This window comes from Physeter macrocephalus, chromosome 9 (assembly GCF_002837175.3).
Source record: "Physeter macrocephalus isolate SW-GA chromosome 9, ASM283717v5, whole genome shotgun sequence".
In the NCBI taxonomy this organism is placed as follows: domain Eukaryota; kingdom Metazoa; phylum Chordata; class Mammalia; order Artiodactyla; family Physeteridae; genus Physeter; species Physeter macrocephalus.
This window is the reverse complement of record NC_041222.1, coordinates 12,834,589-12,845,474: the sequence shown is the minus strand read 5'-3', so window position 1 is coordinate 12,845,474 and position 10,886 is coordinate 12,834,589.

Here is a 10,886-nt window from a genome sequence, read left to right as displayed (position 1 = left end):
AGATCCCACACGCTGCAGAGCAACTAAGCCTGTGTGCCACAACTACTGAGCCTGCGCTCTGGAGCCCGTGGGCCACAACTACTGAGCCTGAGTGCCACAACTGCTGAAGCCCACGTGCCTAGAGCCCGTACTCTGCAGCAGGAGAGGCCACCGCAATGAGAAGCCCATGCACCGCAACTAAGAGCAGCCCCCGCTCACTGCAACAAGAGAAACCCACACACAGCAATGAAGACCCAACACACCCAAAAATAAATTTAAAAATAAATAAATTTATTAAAAAAAGAACAAACACATGGGTCCCACCCTAGATGTACTGTTAACTCTAGGAGTAAGGGCCGACATTTTCTTAAAAGCCTACCAGATCAAGAGGATAATCAGGTTTAGGAACTTCAGATTTCTAGCATTTCCTTCATTCAGCAGTTCTCTTAAAGTGTGGTTCCTCATATGGCAGCATCATCATTACCTGCTAACTTGTGGAAATGCAAATTCTCAGGACCCACTCTAGATCTACTGAATTAGAAATTCTGAGGATGGACTCTGCAACTGTGCTTTAACAAGCCCTCCGGGTGATTCTGATGCCAGTTCAATTTTGAGAAAGCCGCTTTAATCTCCTGCTCTAAGTACCCTGTTCACACTTCCACATGAACAAACCCCCTGCTGCTGTCCTGCCTACAAAATCCTTCCATTTAGTCTTCTAGAGCAATGTACCATGGCAATTCCCAAACATTCTTAATCTCTTCACTGGATTTTCTTTACATCTTTTGTCTTAACTGAACCTGGTTCACGTCTCTTATAGGGTCTTCACATAAAGGCTGTTCACCTCCCAAACATCATGTAACTCAGGGTCTGGAAAGTGAGGTCTACTCATTCCCTAACTCCCTAATAACACCAAAACATCTGGATAAAAATCTCACCTTTTCTGAGACTCTCCACTCTCATGGCTTCAGTTGTTAAGCGTATATGATATTGACTTCCAAATTTCTCTTATGATGTTGAGACCAGAACCCACTACTTATCTCACACTTCCATCTGGATGTCCCCAGAGGAACCTCAAATCAATATATAAAAATCTGGGGACTTCCCTGGAGGTCCAGTGGTTAAGACTCTGTGCTTCCAATGCAGGGGGTGCAGGTTCGATCCCTGGTCAGGGAACTAAGATCCCACATGCCATGTGGCCAAAAAAAACCAAAAGACAAATAAAAACTGAACCTGCCATATTGTCCAACCCTGTTCTTCCTGTACTTTCTAATATAAATGAAGGCACCACAATTCAGCTATCCAATTATCTAAGTCTAAACCTATAAATCAATGGAATTCCTTATTCAAACATTCGATTAATCACCAATTACCATCAATTATTTCACCTTCTGTTAAGTTCTCTAATTCTCTCCTTCACAACTACTATTGCTATAGTACAAATTCTCCTCCCTTACTAGGATTTCCTATACAGCAACAGCCTCCTAACTGCTCACTCTCTCTCAAGTATTGCACTCCTCCAATTCATTTTACAGTCCTTAAATTTCAAGAACATTTATTTTTAAAATCATGTGAACTTATAGTTTTAATACTTCTACTCTAAATCCATCATCATTCAACACAAGTTTTTAAATCTAGCTCTTTTACTCAATAGTTCTAGATCACCAACTTACTGATAAATTTTATCACAACTATGTAACAAAGAATGTCAGTCAAAAAAGGAATTATCTAATTAAATCCAAATTAATGCTTAAAATTTAAGAGTGCTGTAACTAGTAATTTCATCTATATGAACTTCACTGCCACAAATTTTAGTTTTTGTTATAAATCATAGCACTCCACGTTTATAAGATGAGCAAAATAAGAACATTGTGAAAAAAAATTTTTGAAGTCCAGAGAAAGAAAACATCTCAGATTTTGAAAAAATGAAAACTCACCATACACACCTGCAGAACGAGTGGAATTGTTCATGGTAAAAGGTCCGTTAACGATGTCGGAAGAAAGAAGCTCATCAGACCCCCGCTGAAAAGCAAGAGCAATATTCTGTTAATAAAACAAGTCTTGGATAATGGTCCATATTTACTACTAAAAATATTAAAAGCTAATATTACTTAATCTGAATATCAAGGCACTTAAGGGGAAGTCCTCAAGAATCATAAAATCTAAAGGTGGGAAGTGAACTTAATAGTAAACAAAAATTATTGAACATCCACATGATTGTTAGTTATAAAAAAGAGGACTGCCATCACATAATTGGGGGCATAATCCCACAACCCTTCTGAATGAAACTCAATTCTCTGAGATATGACATCTGAAGTGTCAAAACCATATTTAGGGGTTGAATCCTGACATTGTTTTTGTAGTATATTTTTAAGTATATTTAGTATATTTTAAATACATTTTGGTATATTAACTATGTTAAGTTTTGTAGTATATATATATTTTTATAAGGGACTGATGACTTTTTTTTTTTTTGCCTGCATTGGGCCTTCGCTGCTGCGCGTGGGCTTCCTCTAGTTGCGGTGTGGGGACTACTCTTCACTGCAGTGCGCAGGCTTCTCACTGTGGTGACTTCTCTTGTTGCGGAGCACGGGCTCTAGGCGCAGGCTTCAGTAGTTGTGGCTCACGGGCTCTAGAGCTTCAGTAGTTGTGGCTCACGGGCTCTAGAGCACAGGCTCAGTGGCTGTGATGCATGGGCTTAGCTGCTCCGCGGCATGTGGGATCTTCCCAGACTAGGGCTTGAACCCATGTCCCCTGCATTGGCAGGCAGATTCTTAACCACTGAGTCACCAGGGAAGTCCTGTAGTATATTTTCAAGTATTTGCGTGCAAATAATTGCATAGCACTCCCTGACTTTTTCATAGATGTGTATTTTTAGAAGTTGAACACAAAGATGCAATTTATTTCTATATTGGTCACATCCTTTAAATAAGCAATTTTTTCATTCATTAATCCTTAAAATGATCTTTAATGTGTACTATTTCTTAAACAACTACTGTTTAAGTAATTTAGACTTTTTCTCAGGTAAGAGTTTTGACCAATTCCAGAGTTGAACTGTCAAAGCTGAAAGACAAGTCAGTCTAGCCTTTTCATTGTAAAACCATAAGGTCTTTTCACCAAGATTAAAATGTTTATATCTAGGAAGTACAATAAACACCGTGTATAAATTTAAAAACAACCTATTTCAACTGGTAGTTTGTTCAGCTCTCGGTCAATTTTTTTTTGGCGGTGCCACGTGGCTTGTAACATCTTAGTTCCCCAACCAGGGATCAAACCCCAGGCCCCTGCAGTGGAAGCATGGAGTCCTAACCACTGGACCACCAGAGAATTCCCAAGCTCGGTCAACTTTTTTTTTTTTTGCAGTACGCGGGCCTCTCACTGCCGGCGCCTCTCCCGTTGCAGAGCACAGGCTCCAGACGTGCAGGCTCAGCGGCCGTGGCTCACAGGCCCAGCCACTCCGCGGCACGTGGGATCCTCCCGGACCGGGGCACGAACCCATGTCCCCTGCATCGGCAGGCGGACTCTCAACTATTGCGCCACCAGGGAATCCCCCCAAGCTCGGTCAACTTTTAAGAACAAATATTTCAGTCTACTAGATGATAAAACCTAATCCCCAAACTATTCTACAAAAGTTATAACATCAACAGTGCTCCGACAGATATTTAATGTTTAGGGGTAAGGACCACTTGTGCAGGGAACAACCTCAGCCTTTGCTGAAGAAAAGCAAGCCACCAATGCGTCTGCATAATATAAATAACAATTATTTAAACAATTCCTTTATTAAACATCCAGAAATTATTCCCTTTGGTCTTTCACCCGTAAGTTTATAGAGACAGTTTGGAATAAGAAAAAGGAACTAAGTGAGCACGTGAGATGAAATAAAACTGAAACTCTCAAATTCCAGAAAGACTTGGATTATAACCTCACTAAAAGCAAAGGTCTTCCTGAGAATATGTGAAATAAATACAGGTAATATGTGAAATACAGATATTGGCAGACAAAGACAGACTTTGTATAGCTGCCTTCCAGTGGATACGGAAAGGTGAATTTTTGCAGTTTTAAATGTAGTAAAAATTTAAACATGCCCAACATGTTTTTATATATGAGGAATTTGATAAACTATGTGTTACTAACAGATATATTTTCGACACATATGAGTGTAGTGTCAATATCAAATATCAATTTTCTACATGTAAATTGAATTAATTTGGTCTTAGAAACCACTTAGAGGGACTTCCCTGGTAGCACAGTGGTTAAGAATCCGTTTTCGACACATATGAGTGTAGTGTCAATATCAAATATCAATTTTCTACATGTAAATTGAATTAATTTGGTCTTAGAAACCACTTAGAGGGACTTCCCTGGTAGCGCAGTGGTTAAGAATCCGCCTGCCAATGCAGGGGACATGGGTTCAATCCCTGGTCCGGGAAGATCTCACATGCCGCGGTGCAACTAAGCCCATGTGCCACACCTACTGAAGCCCGTGTGCCTAGAGCCTGTGCTCCGCAACAAGAGAAGCCACTGCACCACAACGAAGAGTAGCCCCCGCTCACCACAACTAGAGAAAGCCTGCACGCAGCAACAAAGACCCAACGCAGGAAGGACGGAAGGAAGGAAGGAAGGAAGGAAGGACGGACGAACTTCGAGATCACTTGAGCTCTTTTCTAGACTTGCAGGAGTATGTTAAAATGTCAACTAAATATTAATTCTAGGTGGACTGCAGACTGAAATGTAAAAGACAAAACAATAAAGACTCTAGGAGATAACAGAAAAAAGCATCTTCATAATCTTGTAGTAGGGAAAGATTTCTTAAACAAGAAACATAATTATTTAAAATAACTGATAAACTTCACAAAAATGAAGTTATAATTTTTATTTATAATATATACAAATATTGAATCATTATGTTGTAGATCTGAAACATAATGTTATTTATCAATTATATCTCAATTTTTTAAAAAAGAATTTTATTAACAAAAGACATCATTAGGAGATTAAAAAGGCAAGTCATAGAGTGGGAGAAAATACTGCAGTACATATAACCAACAAAGATTATATACCCAGAACTTACTAAGAAAAAGAAGAAAGGCTGGCGGGGGGGGAACCCCAGTAGGAATTGATATGAAAATAATCAAGGTAACAGAAAATGACAAGAGAGTTGAACAGGCACCTCACAAGTAAAGTAGTATACTTTATTACTGTTCCAGAGTATTTGTGTCCTTCTTTTCCTGTGAAAGAATCATTCATCCTCATCTATGGCCATGTGACTTGCAATGCCTCTGAGTGGAGGATACCTCCCTGACCCACTGACCTTGAGCAGTTTTGTGCTATGCTTTGGGCTATGGAGTATGTATGGACATGACCTAAATCCAAGCAGAACTTTTTTTTTTTTTTTTTTTGGCGTTGCACGGGCCTCTCACTGTTGTGGCATCTCCAGTTGCGGAGCACAGGCTCCGGACGCGCAGGCTCAGCGGCCATGGCTCACGGGCCTAGCCGCTCCGCGGCATGTGGGATCTTCCCGGACCAGGGCACGAACCCGTGTACCCTGCATCGACAGGCGGATTCTCAACCACTGCGCCACCAGGGAAGCCCCAAGCAGAACTTTTGAAAGAATTAGTTTCTGCCGTTTTTCTTCCTTTTCCCCTCTGAAACAAGAGGAGCATATCCCAAATAGAAGCTGCTCTTTCAGCCTGATTCCCAGAATAAAAACATAACTGTATAGTTCCATAATAGCCACCAACTTTGTAAGTTCACAAGAAATGTTTTTCTAAACCATATCTAAATGACTAATACCACACCCAATAAACGTATGAAAAGATGCTTAACCTCGATGGTCATTGGGGAATGCATGTTAAAACCACAATGAAATACAAATGTATTAAAAGGGCTGACAATATCAAGTTTTGATAAGAACGTGAAGTGAGAGAACTGTTATATGTTGCTAGTGCGAGTGTAAATTGGTACAACTGATTCAATATATATAAATATCCTAGGATGTCTTTTATTCTATTCCTATGCATACACTCAAGAGACTGCCTGCTATGTGCACCTATACATATGAGAATGTTCTCAGCAGCATTATTTCTAGTAACCAAACTGGAAACAATCAAATGTCATCAACTATAGAATGAACAAATCTTTGTAAATTCATTCGATGATTTACAGTAAGTAGAATGAACTACTCCTCTACACAGTAACATACAAAAATCTCACATTAAGAAACCCATCACAAAATAATACATACTACATTGCTGCATTTATATAGAGTTCAAAAAGTAGTCAAAACTAAATTATATATCTAAACTATGTATCTACTTGCAAAAGATGAAAACTGGACCCCTTTCTCACACCATATGCAAAAATTAACTCAAGAAGTGTGTATATGTAAATGTAAAACTATAAAACTCTAAAAAGGAAACATAAAAGTAAATCTTTGTGGTTTTGGGTTAGGAAATGGTTCCTTGGTAACAAAAGCACAAGTGACAAAAGAAAAAAAATAGATTAATAAAAATAAATTGGACTTCATAAAAAATAAAAACTTTTGTACTTCAAAGGACACCATCAAGAAAATGAAGACAAGCCAGAAAATGGGAGAAAATATTTGCAAATCTATTATCTGACAAGGGACTGGTACCCAGAACGTAATCTCTTATAACTCAATAATAAAAAGACAAAATAATGCAATTTAAAAATAGGCAAAGGATCTGAACAGACATTTCTCCAAGAAAATATACAGACAATAAACACAGGAAAAGATGCACAACATCATGAGTCACTAAGGAAATGTAAATCAAAACCACAGAGATCACCTCAAATAAAAATTAAGACCATGACATCACCACAAACTTATCAGAACAGTTAAAATAAAAAATAGTGACAATGCCAAATGCAGGTGAGGGATGTGGAAGAAACTGGATGTCTCATACACTGTTGAAAGGAATGTAAAATGGTACAGCCACTCTGAAAAGTTTGGTGGTTTCTTAAAAAACTAAACATAAACAGCAATCTCAAAAGATCACATGCTCAACACAAAAACTCACATGTTCTATGATTTCATTTATATAACTCTCTCAAAATGACAAAATTATAAAGATGGAAAACCGACTAGTAGTTGCCAGCGGGCAGAGAAGCTTGGGAGAGATAGTATGATTATAAAAGGGTACCATGAGGGAGATCTTTGCGGTGATGGATTAGTTCTGTGGTGAGAATTACAAGAACCTACACATGCAATAAAATGAAACAAAACTATACACAGGCATTGTATCAATGTCAACGCCCTTGTTTTTTGTTGTTGTTTTCTTTAAATAAATTTATTTATTTATTTATTTTTTTATTTTTTAACACCTTTATTGGAGTATAACTGCTTTACAATAGTGTGTTAGTTTCTGCTGTACAACAAAGTGAATCAGCTATACATATACATATATCCCCATATCTCTTCCCTCTTGCGTCTCCCTCCCACCCTCCCTATCCCACCCTGTTGTTGTTGTTTTGGTTTCTTTTCCCCAGAAAGAGCACCTTTACTAAACAACAGGAAACAAAACGTGCCAGGAATCTAACCAAACACACAAAGCAGCAGGTGAGACTCCTCATAGGAAAGAATGACTCCCAATGGAACATAAATAGATCCCCTCGAAGTACATATATTTCGCATGAGTGTGTACATCCATATGTAATATATTAAAAGAAATTTGGTTTCTACCACAAGAAGTTACTCAGCAATAATAAATCAACATCTCACCTGAGGCCGGGAAGTGAGGGCGCTGCAGCCACGTTATAAACCGAGGCGCACCTCACGCCCGCACACGCCTCCCCTCTGTGCGTAGAAAAGTGAGCCAGGGAAGGCAGGTGGCCGTGTGGCCGCGGAGCCCATCCTGCAGAGCCCAGGAGCCGGCTGCAGCAGGGAGGCAAATGCCAGGCCGCGCCTGCCTGGAAGGCCACGTCGGCTCTGGGGTGAACGGCAGCGCTCAGGACCCCAGCAACAGCACGACAGCGCACCTGGTTTCCAACTGCAAGCCTGACTCTGGGGTCCACCCAAGGCCCTCCAGATCTGTGTAGTTTGGCCAGTGAGGGCTTCTCCTAGGATCGAATGGCTTTGGGGAGGCGAGTAGAGTTTCTAGACCCACCGGGGCTCAGCCCACATACACACGTGCACACGGCCACACAAACACGTGCTTCAACGGAGGTCAGCAAGTTGCAATCAAGTATTCTACAGGGGCGTGCTCAAATAGTGCCTGCTTCGGAGTCAGTTTTGTCAACTGCATTCTGAGTTGTCCCCATGCCAAAGTGGATTTGTTCAAAAGATACGAGTTGCTGGAGGCTACAGAGACACAAGATGTGTTACACACCTGGGGGTGCAACCCTCTCAGGGCTTGGCACAGTGTTTTAGTAACAAAACAAACAGAAGAAATGCACAGGAACCCAATGCCCTTATTTTGATAGTGTAAGTATATAAGAGGTAACGATTAGGGGAAACTGTGAAAGGTACACAAGACCTCTCTGTAGTACCTTTACAGCTTGCTGTGAATCTCTAATTTTTTCAAAATAAAAAGTTAAAAACAAAACAAAACACAACTATGAAGAGATAACATCATTCTCAGCCAGAGGCTTCCTACTGACTTGAAAGACGTTGCCAGCCTAGAATAGTCATTACCATCATCACTGTGTTCAACCCACAAGAGTGGATAAGAAAAGACTGGTCAAGCTGTCAATTACCACAGCTCATTCTCAGAGCTCATCCCTCACACTCTCCTTCTATACAATGGTGGTCCAGAAGGTGTCCCTTCAAAAACAAGCAACATTCAAAGAACAACCACAGGAGTTCCTTATGGGAATCTATACATAAGGAAAAGGAAGGAATCAAAAGATAACGTACAGGGGCTTCCCTGGTGGCGCAGTGGTTGCGCGTCCGCCTGCCGATGCAGGGGAACCGGGTTCGCGACCCGGTCTGGGAGGATCCCACATGCCGCGGAGCGGCTGGGCCCGTGAGCCATGGCCGCTGGGCCTGCGCGTCCGGAGCCTGTGCTCCGCAACGAGAGAGGCCACAGCAGAGGGAGGCCTGCGTACCGCAGAAAAAAAAAAAAAAAAAAAGATAACGTACAACAGAAAAATGACACAACTTTATATGAGTAAATGGTTCTTTGTAAAATGAAAAAAGTTTCTAGGAAAATATTATACCCTCTCCTAAACAAAATACAAAGGGATACAACAGCTCAAGGGAGAGACAAATGAGAATTCTACCAAAGGAGTTAAAAGACAGATCTGTGAAAAACAAGAATAAAGCAATGTCACAAAAGTCAGATATTTCAGAGAGGATAAGAGAACCAAAAGTGCAAAACATCTTTCCACCCTCCAAAGAAGATACCTGCTGAGAGGAACCAATTCTTACTCTGTAATTTCATTATCAAAAAGCTAGAAAGGGGCTTCCCTGGTGGCGCAGTGGTTGAGAGTCCGCCTGCCGATGCAGGGGACACGGGTTCGTGCCCCGGTCCGGGAGGATCCCGCATGCCACGGAGCCTGGCCACTGAGCCTCCGCGTCCGGAGCCTGTGCTCCGCAAGGGGAGAGGCCACAACAGTGAGAGGCCTGCGTACCGCAAAAAAAAAAAAAAAAAAAAAAAAAAAAAAGCTAGAAAGAACAAATTTTCAGGAAAGCACTTTCTTGGAGTTACACGAGATTACTTAAAAGGCATCTAGAGAAGGTGTTAAACTGTTAACACAGGTCTGCCCCAGACAAGGCTAGCCAGCTAAGAATCCAAAAAAGTTGTGGTCTTCCTTTTTTTTTTTAATTAATTTATTTATTTTTGGCTGTGCTGGGTCTTTGTTGCTGTGCACGGGCTTTCTCTAGTTGTGGCAAGCGGGGGCCACTCTTCATCGCGGTGCGTGGGCCTCTCACTAACGCGGCGGCCTCTCTCGTTACGGAGCACAGGCTCCAGACGCGCAGGCTCAGTAATTGTGGCTCACGGGCCCAGCTGCTCCGCGGCATGTGGGATCTTCCCAGACCAGGGCACGAACCCGCGTCTCCTGCATTGGCAGGCAGACTCTCAACTACTGCGCCACCAGGGAAGCCCTAGTTGTGGTCTTCTTAATGCACACATGCCATTTCAGTTTCAATATGAGGAGAGAAATGAGTTACTCATGGTTCTTTGTGTTTCTATCTCATTCAATAAACTCTGTTACCTAATTTCCTAACAAATAAACCTCCAATCAACTATTAAAGTGAAATTATTCCTTGTTGCTTATTGAATCAAGTCTAAATGTATTGTGATGGTGATTAAAAGCTCCTTCTAATCTGGACCTCCTACTCACAAAAACACTCCTTCCTGTCTTGTAATTTTCCCCAAATACATTATCTTTATTTCTGCTACTTTTTATGTTATTCTCCTGTCTCAAACACTGTCTCTTCACCACATATCCAGTCCTACCTACTGGTCAGAGATAATTAATACCACATCTGGAAAATTTTTCAACACCAAAGTGAAGAGACTGAACTGAATTCTGATTGTCTTTCAACATTAAAATGTGCAAGATTCTAGGTTTTAGTACACTTCACGTAAGGTATTCTTCCTATATATAACTATCAATATCACACATTTTGTCAAATATGTACACAGTTTTTTCCCAGCTACTCTGAGGTCTATTATTTTGCCTTACACTTCATTATATTCTCCCATGCCCTATAGCATAGTGTCAGGTACAATATAATGGCTCTCTGCCTTGGCTATAGACTAAAATCACATATCCAAGTTTAAAATAAATACTATATACCAGGTCCTACCCCAGAGATCCTTTTCTTTTTGCGGTACGCGGGCCTCTCACTGCTGTGGCCTCTCCCGTTGTGGAGCACAGGCTCCGGACGCGCAGGCTCAGCGGCCATGGCTCACGGGCCCAGCCGCTCCGCGGCACGTGGGATC